Source organism: Gopherus evgoodei, chromosome 9 (genome assembly GCF_007399415.2).
Source record: "Gopherus evgoodei ecotype Sinaloan lineage chromosome 9, rGopEvg1_v1.p, whole genome shotgun sequence".
Lineage (NCBI taxonomy): Eukaryota > Metazoa > Chordata > Testudines > Testudinidae > Gopherus > Gopherus evgoodei.
This window is the reverse complement of record NC_044330.1, coordinates 62879619-62900310: the sequence shown is the minus strand read 5'-3', so window position 1 is coordinate 62900310 and position 20692 is coordinate 62879619. Positions and strand designations below refer to the sequence as shown.

At 41.7% G+C, this 20692-nt stretch overlaps 1 protein-coding gene and 1 long non-coding RNA gene across 10 annotated transcripts in view; one reads left to right on the top strand and one right to left on the bottom strand.

Annotated features, from left to right (window-relative positions):
* LOC115658020 (zinc finger protein 558-like) overlaps nucleotides 1–20692 on the bottom strand; it is a 43162-nt gene that overhangs the window by 3443 nt on the left and 19027 nt on the right. For 2 of the 9 annotated variants that reach the window (XM_030576476.1, XM_030576475.1), the window contains exon 5: nucleotides 13252–13363. The exons of 2 other annotated variants lie outside the window; for them this stretch is intronic. The gene's annotated coding sequence lies outside the window, so the exon portion shown is untranslated. Of the gene's footprint in view, nucleotides 1–1682; nucleotides 1725–4481; nucleotides 4604–13251; nucleotides 13364–20692 lie in introns of those variants that run through there. 5 more of the 9 variants (XR_004002114.1, XM_030576481.1, XM_030576472.1 and 2 more) reach the window with 4 other exon arrangements.
* LOC115658022 lies at nucleotides 4960–13107 on the top strand. The gene is made up of 3 exons (XR_004002123.1): nucleotides 4960–5064; nucleotides 9811–9816; nucleotides 13008–13107. It is a non-coding gene; the product is annotated as an uncharacterized LOC115658022 (long non-coding RNA).

The following is a 20692-nucleotide window of genomic DNA, read 5'->3' as shown; positions in this document are numbered from 1 at the left end:
GGGGAGTCCATTGTCAAGATGGCTGCTACGGTGGGTTCCACAGTAACCTTCTTCTTTTATACAGAATCATTATCTTTACTATACGTCCCCACACTGACTATGAGTCAACTTACTCTTTACCTCATCTCCACATGCTTCTCTCCATTGGTTTGAACCACACAGGCTCCGATCAAATCAATTACAGGGGATTCCAGAATTCACACTTCTATACGTTTTAACCATTGCGCCAAAGCACCATTTCACCATCCTATTAGCCGAACATGCTTTATCCTTGTTATACACTTCCTGAGGACCTAGGGCCTCCCAAATTCAAGGCAAAAACCCCCTCCCATTCCCCTCCTGGTGTCTCTATCTGTAGTTTTGCCTTCCCCAAACTTTTCTGCCAAGTGTCTTGGTATAAAAGGGAGTGTTCCAGCATAAAATGAATTGCATTTTCCTCTGTGCTGTTCAGATATCAGCTCCTTGCCCTGAGAAAAGCTCCCTCGGTCAGAAAGCTCCAATGTATGTACCTTTATATCATCTTTTATAGTGTACGCTAACAAGAACATAACCTATGGCGACTCCGAGTGGGTCAGCATAATCACCTCTACTTAAGATTATTCCTAGTTATGTGATGTTTGGTTATCAGATGGTAGCAGCTGAACAAACAAAGTAACTGACTACAGTTAGGTAAAGTCCTGGGGTATGTGCAGGAATGTCAAATTCTAAGGCAACAGGGGCTTGGAAAGCCAAGGTGGGGGAGAGAAAGAGAGAGCACCAGCGACAGAGGAGGAGAGAACACGCAAAGAGGGGAAGCAGCTGGAGAGAAGCTGTGTGTGCAGAGGGCAGTCTGACAGCTGAGCATCATAGGTACCCAGATAGCATAATGACAGGTTTCAGAGGGGTCGCAGTGTTAGTCTGTATCAGCAAAAAGAATGAGTACTTGTGGCACCTTAGAGACTAATAAAATTTATTTGAGCATGAGCTTTCATGGGCTAAAACCCACTTCATCGGATGCATGCAGTGGAAAATACAGTAGGAAGAGATATATACACAGGGGACATGAAAAAATGGATGTTTCCATTCTAACTAAAACAAGACTAATCAATTATGGTGGGTGTCATAAACAGATAGCTAAGGGTTAATGTCTCTTTCACCTGAAGCACCTGACCAGAGGACCAATCAGGAAACCGGATTTTTTTCAACTCTGGGTGGAGGGAAGGTTGTGTCTGAGTCTTTGTCTGTCTGCCTGCTTTTCTCTCAGCTTTGAGAAGTGATTTCTGTTTTCTAATCTTCTGTTTCCAAGTTGTGAGTACCAAACATGGTTTTGTTGTTTTTGTATTTACATGTCTGTAGTGGCTGGAGTGCTTTGATTTGTATTCTTTTTGAATAAGGCTGTTTATTCAATATTCTTTTAAGCAATTGACCCTGTATTTGTCACCTTAATACAGAGAGACCATTTTTTATGTATTTTTCTTTCTTTTTTATATAAAGCTTTCTTTTAAGACCTGTTGGAGTTTTTCTTTAGTGGGGAACTTCAGGGAAATTGAGTCTGTACTCACCAGGGAATTGGTGGGAGGAAGAAATCAGGGGGAGATATGTGTGTGTTGGATTTGCTAGCCTGATTTTGCATTCCCTCTGGGTGAAGAGGAAAGTGCTTTTGTTTCCAGGACTGGAATTACAGAGGGTGGACTCCCTCTGCTTGGATTCACGGAGGTTGCTTCTGTGTATCTCTCCAGGAGCACCTGAAGGGGGGAAGGGAAAAAGGATTATTTCCTTTTGTTGTGAGACTCAAGGGATTTGGGTCTTGGGGTCCCCAGGGAAGGTTTTTGTGGGGACCAGAGTGCCCCAAAACACTCTAATTTTTTGGGTGGTGGCAGCCGTACCAGGTCCAAGCTGGTAACTAAGCTTGGAGGTTTTCATGCTAACCCCCATATTTTGGACGCTAAGGTCCAAATCTGGGACTAAGTTATGACAGTGGGCTATTATCAGCAGGAGAAAAAACACTTTTGTAGTGATAATCAGTATCAGGTGACATGTTCACATGTCCTGTGAGACCCCAGCCTCCATTCTTCCTGTGCTGGCCTCCACCCACCCAGGAAGGTTTGCAAGTAAACAGAGTCATCTACAACCAATTGTCCTAGTAAATAGGAGCCATCAAGCTTCCAAAGGACCATTAATGGCCCACATTTTGCATAATTACAATAGGTCTCAGAGTTATACTTCATATTTCCAGCTTCAGATACGAGAATGATACATGCATACAAATAGGATGAACACACTCAGTAGATAATAAGCTTTGTAATTGCAGCGAGTCGGTGTGGCTCCCCTCTGGCCCAGGGGCGGGAGCGCCCAGCCAGCAGCCCGAGTGGGCGGGGCTAAGGTGCAGTGAGCCCGCCCCTCAGAGGATCAGGTGACGACTCGGAAGTACAAAAGCCGGCCGTCAGAGCTCAGTCGGGCCCCAGCCACCGCAGGGAGCTCGAGACTGGGAACCCTCTAGGACCCAGGACACCCACCACAACTGGCCAGAGCTTCCCCGCGCCCGCTAACTGGAGCAGCTGCCGGAGCTTCCCCGTGTCCATGATCCGGGGGAGCTGCTGGAGCTTCCCCAGCCCTGCTGTCATCTGGAGGAACTGCCGGAGCAAGCCGGACCTGACTTCCTGGACGAACTACCTGACCTGCCACCCAGCCCTGGCCGTGAAGAGCCCATGCTGCTGGACTTCCCGTGGGGCGACCCCACGGACCAGGTAGACCCGGCAGGGGAGGTCGGAAGTAGCCCAGGGGCAGCCAACTCTGGTCAGGCTGCAACCATATCCGAGCCTATGTCAGTGTGTTGCAGGCAAGATTCCCACTGACAGCAGCGAGTCTCGGCCGCTGCTAGGGCCCCGGGCTGGGACGCAGTGGAGTGGGAGGGCCTGCGTTCCCCCTGCCACCCTCCCAGGGGTGGCAGACTCCCCCTCTCACGGGCCTGAGGAGGCCTTTCTACTGAGCCTCCGAAATCCAGTGCTTTGCTCAGCCCTGAAGCAGAAGGCCTGAACCCCTTTGACTCTGTATTGTTGCTCAGCCCTGAAGCAAAGGGCCTGAGCCCCCTTTGACTCTGTATTGTTGCTCTGCCCTGAACCCGGAGACCCGGGCCTTGTGACTTTGTGTTTGTCGCCCCAGGATCGGAGCCAGGGGGCCAGCCTGGCCAGAGAACGTGTAGCGAGCCGGTGTGACTCCCCTCTGCCCCTCGGAGAGGGTCGAGCCCAGGTCCCACATGTTCACAGTAATGATATCTTATAAGAGACCTTTTGCATAAAGCATATTCCAGTTATATCACATTCACATTTTTAAGCATATTTCCAAAAAACACATGGAATTTGAGAACCTCTGAGTTAGAGCATTGGTGGTTCAGTAGCAGAAGTCACAGCTACAGGGGAGGTCTAGCTTTGGTTTCTGGCCAACAGAGGGATGAGGTTTATTGTCTCCAAATTTCAGTTGAAAAAATCAGACCCAAACAGGGTTTGGTGGGGGTTTCTCTGGTTTTCATTTAGCTTTTGTTTTTCTCATTTGAAATGTCCTTGATAATTTGTCTAGGAAAACTGTTTGGACAAGGCCAAGGAAGAGTCGAAACCATTACAAATCTCCATGGGAGTGAGGGGGTCTCTCAGTACAGGTGGACATTTTCATGGAGCGGAGTTTTGGAGATAAATGAGAGGCTTTTGCTCAAGCAGAGAGAGGGGGTTGGCATTTTCATTTTTACCAAGTGAATCTCCCCCACCTCATACACACATTGCTCCCTTGCTGCTGCTGCCCCAGCTCAAACCCCACTGTCACCCCCAGCATGTAACTTACAGCTTCTCGCTAACAAAGCCTTTAAATATCAGAGACAAAATCCCCTAGTCTGTCCCTTCTCTCAGATGAACCCTCCCCCCACAGAGCCCAGGACAACCCCGACCTAGCTGGATCTCATGGCATATGACCGAGGATGTGCTTTGCCGATACAAGGAGCCAAGTGTGCAGTCACCCAGGAGATGTAATAACCGTGTAAGTTTGGTTGACAGACTCCTGTAGTACAGACATTGTCTTAGTATTTTACTCCATGCACTGAGATCTGAATGTAAAATATCCACCCACAAATGCAGCCATTGAAATCCCCCAATTTAATATCTCTGCATTTCCCAGAAAGTCATAAACTTCAGTTCATTCTGGCTAGCAGATGGGAAATTCAAGTGACACTAACGTTTACAATTGATTGACTGATGCTTACAGGTTAATTAACAGAAAAATAAACAGTTATTCCTTCACACAATACCACAAGGTGAAATAGGAACAGAGACAAACCTTGACAGTAAAGTCTCTTTTCCTCAAAGATCCTCAAAATTCTCTTAATTCCCACCCTTGCATCCATCCTCCATTAGAATTGCCTTTGTTGGACATTCCCAGACCTGGACATTGGTGAAATACAGAATTTGAACAGCAAACCTGGCTCCCTGCACCATGAATGATGTGGGGGTTTCTACCTGTCACTTACTCCTGTATCATACCACAGAGAACTTTTCTGGCATGGAAAACAGAGGAGAACTGCTGCCCAGGATTACCAATTTTAGGGAAGAACCAATTGGCTTTGCTTTGGGGAAGCTGCCTGTAATCAGATATAAAATCGTTATTCAATCTGAGATATGGTTACAACATCCACAACCCCAGTCTCACAACTATTGAAATCACATGGTCCTTACATTGTACCAGCCACAGAAGTAAAGGGATTTGAAATAAATCCCTTTTCAGAGTCAATGAGGACTGGGTGCAAGACACTCTGAATGTGAGCCGGGCCCTTCGTGTGGATCACCCCAGCTGCAGAGGGCATCGCTTGCCTCTCCCGCTCCCTGGGGATGGAGGGGGCCAGCGTTCCACGTGGGGCGGCGCCTAGCAGCTGAATTAGAACTGGTGAGGACCAGGGAATCCGGCTGTTTAACTAAAATAAAGCATCGCGAAGCCCTGCGGTGGGTGTTGACGCAATGTGATTTCTGCCCAGTGCTCTGAATGTCAAAGTGAAGAAATTCAATGAAGCGCGGGTATACGGCAGGAGTAACTATGACTCACCTTGTGCTGAGAGTTGGTAACCGGCTTGGCTAGCCGGGCGTATTGCAGAGGATGAGCCCACATCCCTTTGGAGTGTGAGATAGGGTTGGTCAGCCCCATAAGATCTCACACAGTTGCTCCCCTGGTAAGGGTAGCCTCCCCAGATACGGGTTGACTCCCCCTGGTAAGGATTAGATTCCCCCAGGTAAGGTTAGGTTCCCCCTGAGAACCTTATATCTTTTAATCATGGAAAAAAGTAATTGATATTTTTATACTAGAGTGGCACCGGACCCGGTTAACAACGCCCCAGCTGTCGGCTTCGATGCCCTGCCTGACAGTGTCAAATATATTAGGGGTGTGATTAGGGTCGCTGGACCTATGAATAAGACTGTGTGGACTGAGATGAAGTCTCGGAATGAGAATGAGAATGAGAATCGAGTCCTCCCAGTGGAAAAGGGAGTGGAGGAAGAGGAGATGATAGGCAAGGATCAAGGTGAGGAGATTTTATCTATCTTACCTAGGGTTTATACAAAGGACACTTTTAATAATTTATCTATGGACAATTTTAATCCAGATTTTGAGTATTTGAGTACATTCGACGATCTGTATTTTAAAGAACCTGGACATTTTAATATTAATTCATTAAATAGTCTTGTTTCAAAAATTTCTTTTACTTTGAATAGGGATTTTAATAGGGATTTTAGAGACAGTACTGGTAATAATTTAAATATATCAAAAAGCAGCTCATGGAAAGATGAGTTTTTTACTGTAGATAATTTTAATTGTACAATTTGCCCCCAGATTTTACCAGCATTTGGTAAATGGGCTAAACACATTAATGTGGTTCATAAAAGTAAGGCCATATGAGTATTATGTAAAAAAAGAGGAAAATCTTCTCAGTATCAGAATATAGCCTGCCACTACCCAAGTGCACGCCCAGGGAGGTGGATACCCTAGTGAAGAGCCATACCTTTTCTGTCTGTGGGCCTGCATTCCACACTAAATCCACACTAAATCCAACACTGTAGACATAGACACCCCGCCGTTAGGAATGAACAAAGAAAATACGATATGGCTGCTAAGAATAAGAGTAGAGAGGGATCATCTTAATCTCGAATATGGACTGCTGATGAGGTTGAGGAACTCATACAATTAGAGAGACATATATAGGGAAAAGGAATATAAATAAATGCATAGAGAGTGAGTTGAGAACTAAAACTAATAAATATCAGACAAAATATGAGAATTAGCAAAAAAAATTGGTGATAGTGGAAGATAAGGATGAAGCAATAGAGGTAGAACAAATTAAAGAAAATATATTAGAAGTCCCTCCCCCGAGAGAAAGGATTTTACCTTTAAAAGGACATCCAGATTTGGATCAAGTGGTCAAAATTTATAAGCAGGGAAAACAAAGTAGGGAAGGAAGGAAAATAGTAAATAGCCTAGGTGAAATTGAAGGGTTACTAAAGGAAATTCTAACTAAAGCTCTAGGATGGGCTATGTTAGAAAAACTGTGTTAGTCATTAGTAGAGGGAAAGGATATTAGAAATGAGAAACAAGTAGAGTCGAGGAATAAGGGGAGAGGGAAGATAAGAAAAGGTGAGAGAAGGAAATAGCCAATACAATTAGGAAATATGCTACTAAGAAAGCAAAATATAAGTTTTACCAACCATTATTTGATAAGGATAGAAGATTAGCTCGTATTATAATGGGAGAGCCAGATAAAGCTAAGTGTGATATCCCCATGAATGAACTGGAGGAGTATTAGATAGATATATTGGGAAGAACTGGACATGGAAATACAGTAGGGTGGCCTTCATCCACAGAGAATGCGGATAATGATGTATTAATGAGTCTTATCTCTGTGGATGAAATTAGGGAAGCGTTAAGGGAAATTGGAAAAGATAGTGCCCCTGGCCAAGACAGAATAAAAGTGAGCAATCTATGGGATATTTTTAATCTAGACTCCTTAATTCTCACAAACATTTTTAATATATGGTTTTTAAATGGACAGGTCCCTGATGATTTTAAGGGAAACCGAACGATTTTAATTCCAAAGATGCGAGATGAGGAAGAACTGAGGAAGTTAACCTCCTGGAGACCTTTAACGATTGGGTCCGTATGGATAAGAATCTCTACTGAGATTTTAGCAAAAAAATTAATGGTAGCAGTTAAAATAGGTAGTAGGCAAAAACGGTTTATATCTGCCCGTGTCTGAGAGGAGAATATTGTCATTTTAGATCATTTGATAAAAGAAGCCAAATGTAATGGGGATGAAATAGCAATAGTATTTGTAGATTTAGCTAAAGCATTTGACTTTGTGGGGAATGGACATAGAATAGTTGGCCTTAGAAGATTTGATACAGATGAACATTTTATTGGAATTATAAGGGACTTATATGACAATTGTACCACGAGGGTGTGGGTGGGTGACAAATATACCGAGTCTATTTTAATTAGGAGTGGGGTCAAACAGGGTGAACCCTTGTCTCCTATTTTATTTAATATCACTATAGATCCCCTTTTAACTAGATTAGAACTAGAAGGGAGTAGTTTTTATGTTCAGGGTAATAATGTCATGTCATTGGCTTTTGCTGATGACGTGGCAAATTTAAGTAGCTCATATCAAGGGATGATAAAAAATCTGGGTATTTTAGAGGGTTTTTGTAATACTATTAATCTTCATATGAATGTGAAGAAAACAAAAGGTTTTCATATTTTAACTAAGTATAAAACTTATGTAGTAAATCCTAAAGATATTTGGAAGATAGGGACTGAGGAAATTGAATTCATCCAACCAGGGGATTTTGAAAAATATTTAGGTGCAAGAATAGATCCCTGGATAGGGGTAGGAGGACTATTACTTAAGGAGAAACTGAAAGATTAGAGCAAGAGTTTGATTAAGGCCCCTTTGAAATCGGCTCAGAAACTATTGATTTTACAAACATTCATTTTACCAAGGCTATTTTATAATTTGCTTTTAATAGAACCCCCTTTTAATCTTGTAAATGATTTGGATATTTTAGTTAGAAAAATAGTTAAACAAATTTTATATTTACCTCTGTGTACCACTGATGGACTATTTTATTCAAGAGGGAGGGACAGAGGTCTTGCACTCACAAGTTTTGCATGCAAATTCCAAATATGTTAGTTCGAAAATAGAGGAGACATATTGTCTCAAGAGATAATTGGACAGATTTCTCTTATCTATATGTGGAAGAAAATCTTATTGATAAGATATTGTTGTTTAATGCAGCAATACCTCATCTCAGGAAATGGAGAGAGGAGGAATTGTTGAGATGGTCAGAGATGAGGTGCCAGGGAGTAGGGATAAAGTATTTTAAAAATGACATAATTAGTAATTCGATATTTAAAAATTCTAGTAAAATTAAGTCTTCTGCATATATCGCAGCATTACAACTTAGAGCAAACATTTACCCTACTGGGGAGACACTAGCAAGAGAAAGAGGGGGAGTAAATGCTTTTGGTAGGTGGTGTGGTAATGTGTGGGAGACTATATTTGACTCTCTTAATGGCTGTCCATGCGTCTCTGGACCCTCTCAGTTCTCGAGCTCGGACGGTTACATTGCCTGAGGGTAGTGAGAGGATGGGTTATCAGTGAGGTGGAGATGGGCATGAGCCTAGCCAATAGGGGCAATCCCTACCAAGATCTGAGCCTTTTCTCCATGCCTCTTAGAGCTCGAGGTTATGCTGATTGGGACTCCTCATTTGAGGAAAGCCTCTAGATTGCAAGTCCAACCGCTACCTCCTCATGGTGAGAGTCGGTAACTGGCTTGGATAGCCAGGCGGATTGCAGAGGACGGACCCACATCCCTTTTGGGGTGTGGGATGGGGTTGGGCAACCCCTTCATGTTTTGCCCCCCTGGTAAGGGTAGCCTCCCCCAGGTACGGGTTAGTTTCCCACTGAGAAGGGTATATCTATTAGACATGGAAAAAAGAAATTTATATTTACATACCGGATTGGCGCTGGACTGGTTAAAAACGCCCCCGCTGCCGGCTTTGATGCCCCGGCCAACAGTGTAAAATATGGTAGGGGAGTGATTAGAGTCGCTGGACTAATGGATAAAACTGGAAGGATTGAAATGAAGTCTCATGAGAATGCGATTGAGAACCAAGTCCTTCCAGTTGGAAGAGAAGAATTTTGGTAAGGACCAAGGTGAGGAGATTTTATCTATTTTACCAATGGTTTTTACTGGGAGTGCTTTTAATAATTTATTTATGGACAATATTGATCCAGATTTTAAGTATTTGAGCACATCTGATGATCCATATGTTAGGGAACCTGGAGATTTTAATTGTGATTTACAAAAGGATTTTAATTTGTTTAAGTTGAAGAGGGATTTTAGTAGGGATATTGAAAATAGTATGGATGATAAAATTAATGCATCAGAGAGTAGCTCTTGGAAAAATGGGGCTTTCTATTTAGAATATCCCATTGATAAATTTAATTGTCCTATTTGTCCCCAGATTTTAGCATCATTTGGTAAATGGGCCAAACATATCAATGTGGTACATCGAAGTAAGGCCACGCGGGTATTATGTAGTAAATGTGGGAAATCTTCTCAATTTCATAATATAGCTTGCCACTATCCCAAGTGTGTGCCCAGGGAAGTGGATACCCCGATAAAGAGTCATACCTGTTCTGTTTGTGGGCTTGCGTTCCATACTCAGTCGGGTCTCAGTCAACACTGCAGACATAGACACCCAATTATTAGGAATGAACGGAGGAAGGATGCTATGGTTGTTAAGAGGAAGGTTAAAGAAGGATTGTCTCGTATGCGGATATGGACTGATGAGGAAAATGAGCAACTTATAGAATTAGAGAGGAAGTATGCAGGAAAAAGGAATATTAATAAATGTGTAGAGGTTGAGCTGAAGACTAAAACTAATAAACAAATATCAGACAAAAGACGTGGATTAGCAAAGAAAAGGTTAGTGATAAAGATATGAATGGAGGAATTGAGGTAGGAGAAATTATAGATAGTATATTAGAAGCTCCTCCAAAAGAAAAGATTTTACCACTAAAAGGACATTTAGAATTGGATCAAGTAGGTCAAATTTGTAAGCGAGGGAAACAGAGTAGGGATGGAAAGGAAATAATAAATAGTTTAACAGAAATTGAAGGGTTATTGAAGGAAGGTTCAACTAAAGCCCTGGGTTGGGCTAGGTAAGAAAAAATGTTTTTCATTAGTAGAAAGAAAAGATATTGGTAATGAAAAACAGATAGAGGTTAGGGATAAGGGAAGAGGAAAGATAGGAAAGAGGGAAAGGAAGAAGCAGTCTAATGCGCTTAGGAAGTATGCTACGAAAAAAGCAAAATATAAGTTTTATCAGCAACTATTTGACAAAGATAGAAGAAGGTTGGCTCGTGTTATAATGAGTGAACCGGATAAAGTGAAGTGTGGGATCCCCATGGATGAAATAAAAAGGTATTATGTAGATATTTTGGGAGAGATTGGACATGGGAGTATAGTAGGGTGTCCTTCATCCACAGAGAAGGCAGATAATGATATATTACTGAGTCTTATCTCTGTGGATGAAGTTAGGAATGTTTTGAGGGAAATTAAAAGAGATAGCGCCCCTGGCCCAGATAAAACAAAAGTGAGCGATTTATGGGACATTTTTAATTTAGACTCCCTAATTCTCACGAAAATTTTTAATATATAGTTTTTAGATGGACAGGTCCCTAATGATTTTAAGGAAAATAGGACGATTTTAATTCCGAAGACAGAGGATGAGGAGGAGTTAAAGAAGTTGATCTCCTCGAGACCGCTAACAATTCGATCTATATGGATAAGATCTTACACCAAGATTTTAGCTAAAAGATTGTCGGAGGCAGTTAAAATATGTAGTAGACAGAAAGATTTTATAGCTGCCTCTGGATGTGAGGAGAATATCGTGATTTTGGATAATTTAATGAAAGGAGCCAAATGCAATGGAAATGAGATAGTTATAGTGTTTGTAGATCTGGCTAAAGCGTTCGACTTGGTGGGACATGGACATATAGTAGGTGGTCTTAAAAGATTTGGAGTAGATCAAAATTTTACTGAAATTATTAGAGACCTATATGATAATTGCACAACAAGGGTGTGGGTGGGTGATATTTATTCTGAGTCTATTTTAATTAGAAAAGGGGTTAAACAGGGTAACCCTTTGTCCTCTGTTTTATTTAATATTGCCATGGACCCGCTTTTAACTAAATTGGAATTAGAAGGGAGTGGTTTTTATGTCCAAGGCAATAAAGTCATGTCATTGGCCTTTGCGGATGATGTGGCTATTTTAAGCAGTTCTTATGAAGGGATGAGGAGAAAGTTGGGTATTTTAGAGGGTTTTTGTAACAGTATCAATCTTCGGGTAAATGTGATAAAAACAAAAGGTTTTCACATTTTAACCAAATATAAGACTTATGTAGTGAATCCTAAGGAAAAGTGGAAAATAGGGACTGAGGAGATAGAATATGTCCAACCAGGGGATTTTGAGAAGTACTTAGGTGCTAGAATAGATCCTTGGATAGGTGTAGGTGGACCTTCGCTGAAAGAGAAGCTGAAGGATTGGAGTGAGAGGTTAACTGAAGCTCCTTTGAAACCAGCTCAAAAATTCTTTATCCTGCAGACATATATTCTACCGAAACTATTTTATAATTTGCTTTTAATGGAGCCTTCTTTTAACCTTTTAGATGATTTGGATATTTTAGTTAGGAAGATAGTGAAGGAGATTCTACATTTACCGCAATGTACTACTGACGGATTACTTTATTCTAGAGGGAGAGATGGAGGGTTAACTCTTACTAAATTTAGTATACAAATTCCTAATATGTTAATTCGCAAATGGAGGTGTCATATTGTTTCTAGAGATAATTGGGTAGATTTATCCTATTTGTATGCGCGAGAAAATCTTATCGATAAAATATTGGTATTTAGTGCAGTAACTTCTCACCCTAGGAAATGGAGAGAAGAGGAGTTTTTAAGATGGTCTGAGATGAGATGTCAAGGAATAGGGATTAAATATTTTAAGAATGATAGAATTAGTAATTTGATTTTTAAAAATTCAGATAAAATTAAGTCTGTGGTATATATAGCGGCACTGCAACTTAGAGCGAATATCTATCCTACGAGGGAAATGTTAGCGAGAGGTAGGGGTGGAGTAAACGCTCTTTGTAGATGGTGTGGTAAGGTTCAAGAGACTATTCCACACATTTCTGGCCAATGTTATAAAACAAAGGAGATAAGAATAAAACGACATAATAGAGTGGTTTTGGCAGTAATAGATAAGGTAACTACATTAGGTTGGAAGGCAATGGCTGAACCCCATTTGAGAAATAGCAAAGGCAAATTGAGAAAACCGGATATTATATTCATAAAGGAAGATACGGTAGTGGTGGTCAATGTCACAGTGCGATGGGAGGACAATGCAGGGAGTTTGAAGCAAGCTCATGAAGAAAAGGTGACCTATTACCTTGAATTAGAGGATGAGATCAGAGAGTTGATGGGAGGTAAAAATATCCACTTCTTTGGGTTTGTAGTTGGGGCGCGTGGCAAGTGGAATGAGGAAAATGCTGATTTGTTACAGATTTTAGGTATTGATAGAGGGAAAAATTTTAAAGAAAATACATGTAGACTCGTTTTATATTCTACAGTTGACATGATGGCTATGTTCAGTGACTGGTAAAGATCCCGGAGTTTCCATTCCATGTATCTTGCTAAAACTAAATTTTAGCTATTTTTGTTTCCATGTTTTAAATTCTATTGCTATTTACTATCTGTCCTTTTAGAAGATGGTTTTAATATATATAATAAATACTTATTAAATGGATTAATTTTAATTTGTATTTTTAAATTATTAATTGATATATACTTAATTTTAATTTTTTATTATCGGACATGGATGCGGACTGGCTGCTAAGAGTAACCAGGAAAGGGCAGGAAGTCACGCATGTACATGAATAGCCAAATGCCTCGTCATCTAATTAGTGACGCGCATGAATGGATGAACGAGATTCCCACTGTCCCTACCTACTATCTAGCGAAACCACAGCCAAGGGAACGGGCTTGGCAGAATCAGCGGGGAAAGAAGACCCTGTTGAGCTTGACTCTAGTCTGGCGCTGTGAAGAGACATGAGAGGTGTAGAATAAGTGGGAAGCCTCCGGGCCGCCGGTGAAATACCACTACTCTTATCATTTTTTCACTTACCCACTGAGGCGGAGGGGCGAGCCCCGATTCTGGCACCAAGCGCCTGGCACGTGCCGGGCATGACCTGCTCCGGGGACAGCGTCAGGTGGGGAGTTTGACTGGGGTGGTACACCTGTCAAACCGTAACACAGGTGTCAATTTCTGGTCAATGCTATAAAACTAAGAATGCAAGGATCAAAAGACATAATAGAGTAGTATCTGCAGTTATAGATAAGGTAGTCAAACTAGGGTGGAAGACAATAGTAGAACCCCATTTAAGAAACAGTAAGGGAGAGTTGAGAAAACCGGACATTATATTTACAAGAGGGGATATGGTCGATGTCACAGTGCGGTGGGAGAACAATGTTGGAAGTTTGGAGCTAGCTCACAGAGACAAGGTGACTTATTACCTCGAGTTAGAGGAAGAGATCAAAAATTTAAGAGGAGGTAAAAATATCCACTTCTTTGGCTTCATACTTGAAGCGCATGGCAAGTGGAGCGAAGGAAACAATGATTTGCTACAAATCTTGGGAACTGATAGAAGTAAAAATTGTAAAGAGAGCATCCGTAGACTTGTTTTATATTCCACAGTCGACATGATGGCTATATTCAGTGACCAGTAAAGATCCTGCAGTTCCCATTCCATGTATCTTACTAAAACTAAATTTTAGCTATTCTGTTTCCATGTTTTAAACTTTGGATTATAGGTTTTAGTACCTTTATATTCATTGCTAATTTCCTATTGGTCCTTTTATACAATGGTTTTAAACGCATAGAATAAATACTTAATAAATGGATTAAATTATATTTTAAATTATCAGTTTATTTTTTTAACTACTGGATGTGGATGCGGACTGGCCGCTTATTGCAACCAGGAAAGGAGAGGTAGTCTTGCCTGTACGTAAACAGCCAAATGCCTCATCAGTGAAGGTAAATGATGGGAGTAACTATGACTATGACTCTCTCAATGACTATCTATGCATTTCAGGACCCACCCAGATGTCGAGCCCGGACACTTATGAATACCTGAGTGTGGTGGTGGATTGAGTATCCGGTGAAGTGGAGAAGGGGCCGATGGGGCAATCTCTGCCAAGATCCGAGCCCTCTTCCACACTCCCGTTAGCGCTTAGCATTATGCTGGCTGGGACCCCTCAGTGCACAAAGCCTCTGGATGGTAAGTCCTACTGCCACTTCCTCATGGTGAGAGTTGTTAACCATCTTGAATAGCCAGGCGGATTGCAGAGGGCAAATCCTCACCCTCATTGGGGTGACGGATTGGGGTGGGCAGCCCCAAGCAAATCTGCTTCCCTCGTAAGGGTGTTTTCCCCCTGGCAAGGGTAGCCTACTCCAGGTACAGGTTGAATCCCACTGGTAAGGGTTAGTCTCCCCGGGTAAGGGATAGCATCCCCCTGTGAAGGGTTATAGCTTTTAGTTATGGAGAAAATAAATTAATTTACGTACTGGATTGGCCCTGGACCAGGTAAACAACCCCCCCACCACGCTGCCAGCTTTGATGCCCGGCTGGCAGTGTAAAATATATTAGGGGAGTGATTCAGGTCACTGGATCTATGGACAAAATATTTTTTAGCGAGTGGATATATCAAAAGCTTGAGACAGGTGACCTCCCTGTCGAAGACATAATGGGAGTCGAAACTGAATCAATAGGTGAGGACCAGGTTGAAAATTATTTATCATTTTTACCTAAGGTTTTTACCAATGACGCTTTTAATAATTTAGATGTGGACAATTTTAAGACTAGTTTTAAGTATTTAAATGCATAACCAAATAGTAGTTCATGGAAAGACAGAGTTTTTATTTAGAATATCCCATTGATTGTTTGAGTTTTCCCATTTTCCACAGATTTTAACTACATTTGGAAAGTAGGCTAAGCACATTAATGTGGTACACAAAAGTAAGGCCATTAGAGTGGTCTGTAAAAAGTGTGGTAAATCCTCTCAATTCCACAATATAGCTTGCCACTACTCCAACTGTGTGCCCAGGGAAGTGGCTACCCCAGTGATGTGCCATACAGAGAATCAAGGCCATAAATGAGGTACATCCCACATCAGGTACCTTGCAAGATAATACCAAGGACAATGCTACTAAGTGCCAAACTATGGCATGGAAAAAAGGAAAGACACAGAGGATCTGCCCAATTCTCACTACAGAAATCATAAACACAACATTCAAGGAGACTTTAAAACCTAACAGACTGTCAGACTTTGGCCTCTCTACGAACACCACTTATGAAGAGGAAGTTGGTGCTGAAGGCTCCAAAGCAGGGACAAACAGAATTAAAGATAACCTCAATGATCAAATCAACCACAACATCTCCACTATTGAGGTGACAGAAGGAACAGGTGTAAATGGAGTACAGGGAAAGATTCTAATACAGCTGCCTAATGATAATCCAGCATCTCCTTTCTGTGGAGATCATGTTGGCAAATCGAGTGCTCCAAGCATCCACCTTAAGTGTAATCATGGTGGGAAAGATGTGGAATTCCTATACTCCTTGTATAAAAAAAAAAGTGACCCAAACGGTACACAGTCTTATATGTCACACTGCTAAATGTAAAGGGAGACCAGCAGAAGAGCAGGAGGTGACTGGGCTTGTGAAGTATGTGCCAAGCGATTTGACACCAACATTGGTGTCTCCCAACATAAAAGAATAACTCATCCGGCAATATGAAAGGAAGAGCGTATCCAAGCCGGTCAACCTAAACAGAACTCATAGCACAGAAAACACAAGAGTTGTTGGACAGCTGACGAAGAGCAACTCCTCATTGACTTTAACAACATTTTGGGGCAAAAGATGCATAAATATTGTGATTGCGGAGCATATTAAAACCAAAACTGCTAAATAAGTGAAAAATGGCAATTACTGGGTCTCCATAAAAAAAACAAACTGAGGACAGCTGACCCAAGACCTGGGGGAAAAACATGTTTTATATCTGACAAGCCCAATATCATTACTGGGCTAAAGGACACCTACATGCGTAAAATAAATGAAAGCCTAATAAACCAAGGCACAGACCAGAAACTCCAAGGTCAGATAACGTTTGATATGGAAGTTATAAATGCATGGGTGGCTGGAAACTCCAATTTCAGGTACCTTGTTGAATCCACCTCCACTGACATCCTCTCTTCCTTCCTAACAAAAGCTCCTGAGTCAAAGAACAGATGGAATAAAATGGCCACAAACAAAAAGAGAGGAAAGAAAAAGGCTTAGATGAAAAAAAAAGAGCAGCACAAAATAGAACCTACAAAAGATACCAAAGATATCTCTTTGAAAATGACAGATGCAAGCTCGCCTCTATCATCTATCATTAGAAGAGGAAGACCAAGGACAGGGTAGGCCCACTGCTCAGTGAGGAGGGAGAAACAGTAACAGGAAACTTGGAAATGGCAGAGATGCTTAATGACTTCTTTGTTTCGGTCTTCACTGAGAAGTCTGAAGGAATGTCTAATATAGTGAATGCTTATGGGAAGGGGGTAGGTTTAGAAGGTAAAATAAAAAAAGAGCAAGTTAAAAATCACTTAGAAAAGTCAGATGAAATACATCCTAGAATACTCAAGGAGTTAATAGAGGGGGTATCTGAGCCTCTAGCTATTATCTTTGGAAAGTCATGTGAGACGGGAGAGATTCCAGAAGACTGGAAAGGGGCAAATATAGTGCCCATCTATAAAAAGGGAAATAAAAACAACCAAGGAAACTACAGACCAGTTAGTTTAACTTCTGTGCCAGGGAAGATAATGAAGCAAGTAATTAAAGAAATCATCTGCAAACACTTGGAAGGTGGTAAGGTGATAGGGATTAGCCAGCATGGATTTGTAAAGAACAAATCATGTCAAACCAATCTGATAGCTTTCTTTGATAAGATAACGAGCCTTGTGGATAAGGGAGAAGCGGTGGATGTGGTATACCTAGACTTTAGAAAGGCATTTGATACGGTCTCGCATGATATCCTTATCGATAAACTAGGCAAATATAATTTATATGGGGCTACTATAAGGTGGGTGCATAACTGGCTGGATAACCGTACTCAGAGAGTAGTTATTAATGGCTCCCAATCCTGCTGGAAAGGTATAACAAGTGGGGTTCTGCAGGGGTCTGTTTTGGGACCGGCTTTGTTCAATATCTTCATCAACGCCTTAGATGTTGGCATAGAAAGTATGCTAATTAAGTTTGAAGACGATAGCAAACTGGGAGGGATTGCAACTGCTTTGGAGGACAGGGCAAAATCCAAACTGATCTGGACAAATTGGAGAAATGGTCTGTGGTAAACGGGATGAAGTTCAATAAAGACAAATGCAAAGTGCTCCCCTTAGGAAGGAACAATCAGTTTCACACATATAGAATGGGAAGAGACTGTCTAGGAAGGAGTATGGCAGAAAGAGATCTAGGGGTCATAGTGGACCACAAACTAAATATGAGTCAACAGTGTGATACTGTTGCAAAAAAAGCAAACGTGATTCTGGGATGCATTAACAGGTGTGTTGTAAACAAGACACGAGAAGTCGTTCTTCTGCTCTACTCTGCGCTGGTTAGGCCTCAACTGGAGTATTGTGTCCAGTTCTGGGCACCGCATTTCAAGAAAGATGTGGAGAAACTGGAGAGGGTCCAGAGAAGAGCAACAAGAATGATTAAAGGTCTTGAGAACATGACCTATGAAGGAAGGCTGAAAGAATTGGGTTTATTTAGTTTGGAAAAGAGAAGACTGAGAGGGGACATGATAGCAGTTTTCAGGTATCTAAAAGGGTGTCATTAGGAGGAGGGAGAAAACTTGTTCACCTTAGCCTCCAATGATAGAACAAGAAGCAATGGGCTTAAACTGCAGCAAGGGAGATTTAAGTTGGACATTAGGAAAAAGTTCCTAACTGTCAGGGTAGTTAAACACTGGAATAAATTGCCTAGGGAGGTTGTGGAATCTCCATCTCTGGAGCTATTTAAGAGTAGGTTGGATAAATTTCTATCAGGGATGGTCTAGACAGTATTTGGTCCTGCCATGAGGGCAGGGGACTGGACTCGATGACCTCTCGAGGTCTCTTCCAGTCCTAGAGTCTATGAATCCTTGATCCTGCTTGCAGAAGTCCTCCAGGTATATAACGACAAATGGGAGAACCAAACACCCTTTGAAGGACTAGGCCAGTTCAAATCTCATGCTACTGCTGACAACTCTGCTTTCAACATCTTAATTTCATCTAAAGAAATCATTAAGAACACAAGAGGGATGAACAGGAACTCAGCTCCAGGACCTGACAAGGTCATTTTGAGGGACTTACTCCGAGTAGACCTTGAAGGCCACACACTGCCTGGACTATTCAACACATAGCTGATTACAAGTTTAATACTTGATGGTATAAAATAATGCCATTCCCTATTGATCCTGAAAACAAGAGACTCCGAGGTGCTGAAAGATCTGGGAAATTGGAGGCCTCTTATCATCAGATGGGTCTAGAGCGCTACAGCTTTTCTCAAGAATACTAATGAACAAATTGACAAAAGCATGCCCATTAAACGCACATCAAAGACGATTTATCGCTGCACCAGGCTGCTCGGAGAACCTCAACATTCTCCATACCATAAAAAAGCAAGCCAGAAAGAACAAAAAGCCACTAGGAGTAGTGTTCATAGACATAGCCAACACGTGTCTCAGTATCCAATGACCATATCATACAGGACAGGGGCCTGGATCACCACATTGTTGACATAATTTGTGACTCCTATAAGAACATCCATACCCGCATGGAAGCAGGGAAGGAACTCAGCCCTGCCATTGAAATAAAAACTAGCGTACAACAAGGAGACCCTATGTCACCACTGCTATTCAATTTCATGCTAGATCCTCTAATCTCAGCATGAGAGAAGGCTGGTCTGGGATTCTCATATGGGACACAAAAGATTACAACACTTGCCTTTGCAGATGATCTAAGTCATGCTAAAGGACACTTGGGAAGCTATGAATGCAAACATCGAAATACTAGAAGCCTTCTGCAGGCTGTCTGGTCTGGTCTCAAAGTGCAAGCTAAGAAATACTAGGGATTCTTCCTGAGCCCAACTGATGACTCATTTACTGTCAATAACTGTGAAGCCTGGAAAGTCAACAAGGACGGGCTGAATATGATCATGGTCTGAGAAATACCTGGTACTGAAGGTTGACCCACGGATTGGGTTTTCCAAACTGGCATTATCAGAAAAGCTTGACACTTGACTTGAAAGAATGAACAAAGTCCCACTAAAACCTTAGCAAAAACTGATTATGCTAAACACATTTACAGTACCGAGGATCATTTATCTAGCTGAGCACACCAATTCTAAAAAGACCTTACTGTCTTCCCTGGATGACAACATTAGGAATGCTGTGAATCAGTAGCTCCATCTACCAACAGACACCTGTAATGGCTTCATTTATGCCAGATCAAGAGATGATGGACTCACTTCATCCCATCTGTTCAGGCAAGGCAACTGCACAGAATTGCGTATTCAGAAGATAAAAGAATTCAGTGCATTGCATTGGCAAGCAATATAGAAGAAGAATTTCAAAATCTCTGGGTGGCTGCCAGTGAGGAATGAGAAAGAGATAACTATGATGACACACCTAGTCTGTGTTTACTACAGACTACCACATCGTGTCTTGGAACTTCTCAATGTGTGGGAGAAACTGGCGCCTAAACAAACAAACAAACAAACAAACAAACAAACAAACAAACAAACACACACACACACACACAAAAAATCCTATGAAACTGGAGAGATGCAGAATTATCCCACTGGAAAAATCTACCATGCCAAGGCAGTGGAGCTGAACACTTTTATGATGATTCAATCAGTAATGATTGGTTGAAATTTCATTGTGGGTTCTCAGAACATCAGTTTCTGACAGCCCTCAAACTCAGATAAAAAATGCATTCTATCAAAGAATACCTAGGACGTGGCAAGAATAATCAAACTGAATTGCAGGCACTGCTCTGCCTCTTACGAATCATTAGCTCACATTTTAGCTCACAATGTCCTGCAGTCCTGGGGGCCCGCATATGAAGAATAAACTGTGATACATTGAAGCGGAAGCCCATGAAGTGAAATGGGTGATTTATGAAGAACCCCACTTACACTCTGCTGAGAATGAACTAAGGAAACCAGACCTCATATTTGTTAAAGATGGAACAGTCTTGGTGGTAGATGTCACAGTTTGATTTGACTATAAGGAAAAAGTCTTCAACGATGCTGCAGCAGAGAAAGGGAGGCATTTTAAAACGTTGACAAATCAGATTAAAGAACTGACTGGGGCCAATGAAGTCAAATACTATGGTTTCTCTCTAGGAGCAAGAGGGAAATGGCTGAAGCTCAATGAAAAAGTCCTTTCAGCCTGGGCATGCCAGAATACCACCAAGGAAGAACTGCCAGGCTTTTTAGTCAAAGGGCTCCATTGTATTCCCTAGATGTTATTAATACCTTTGTTAG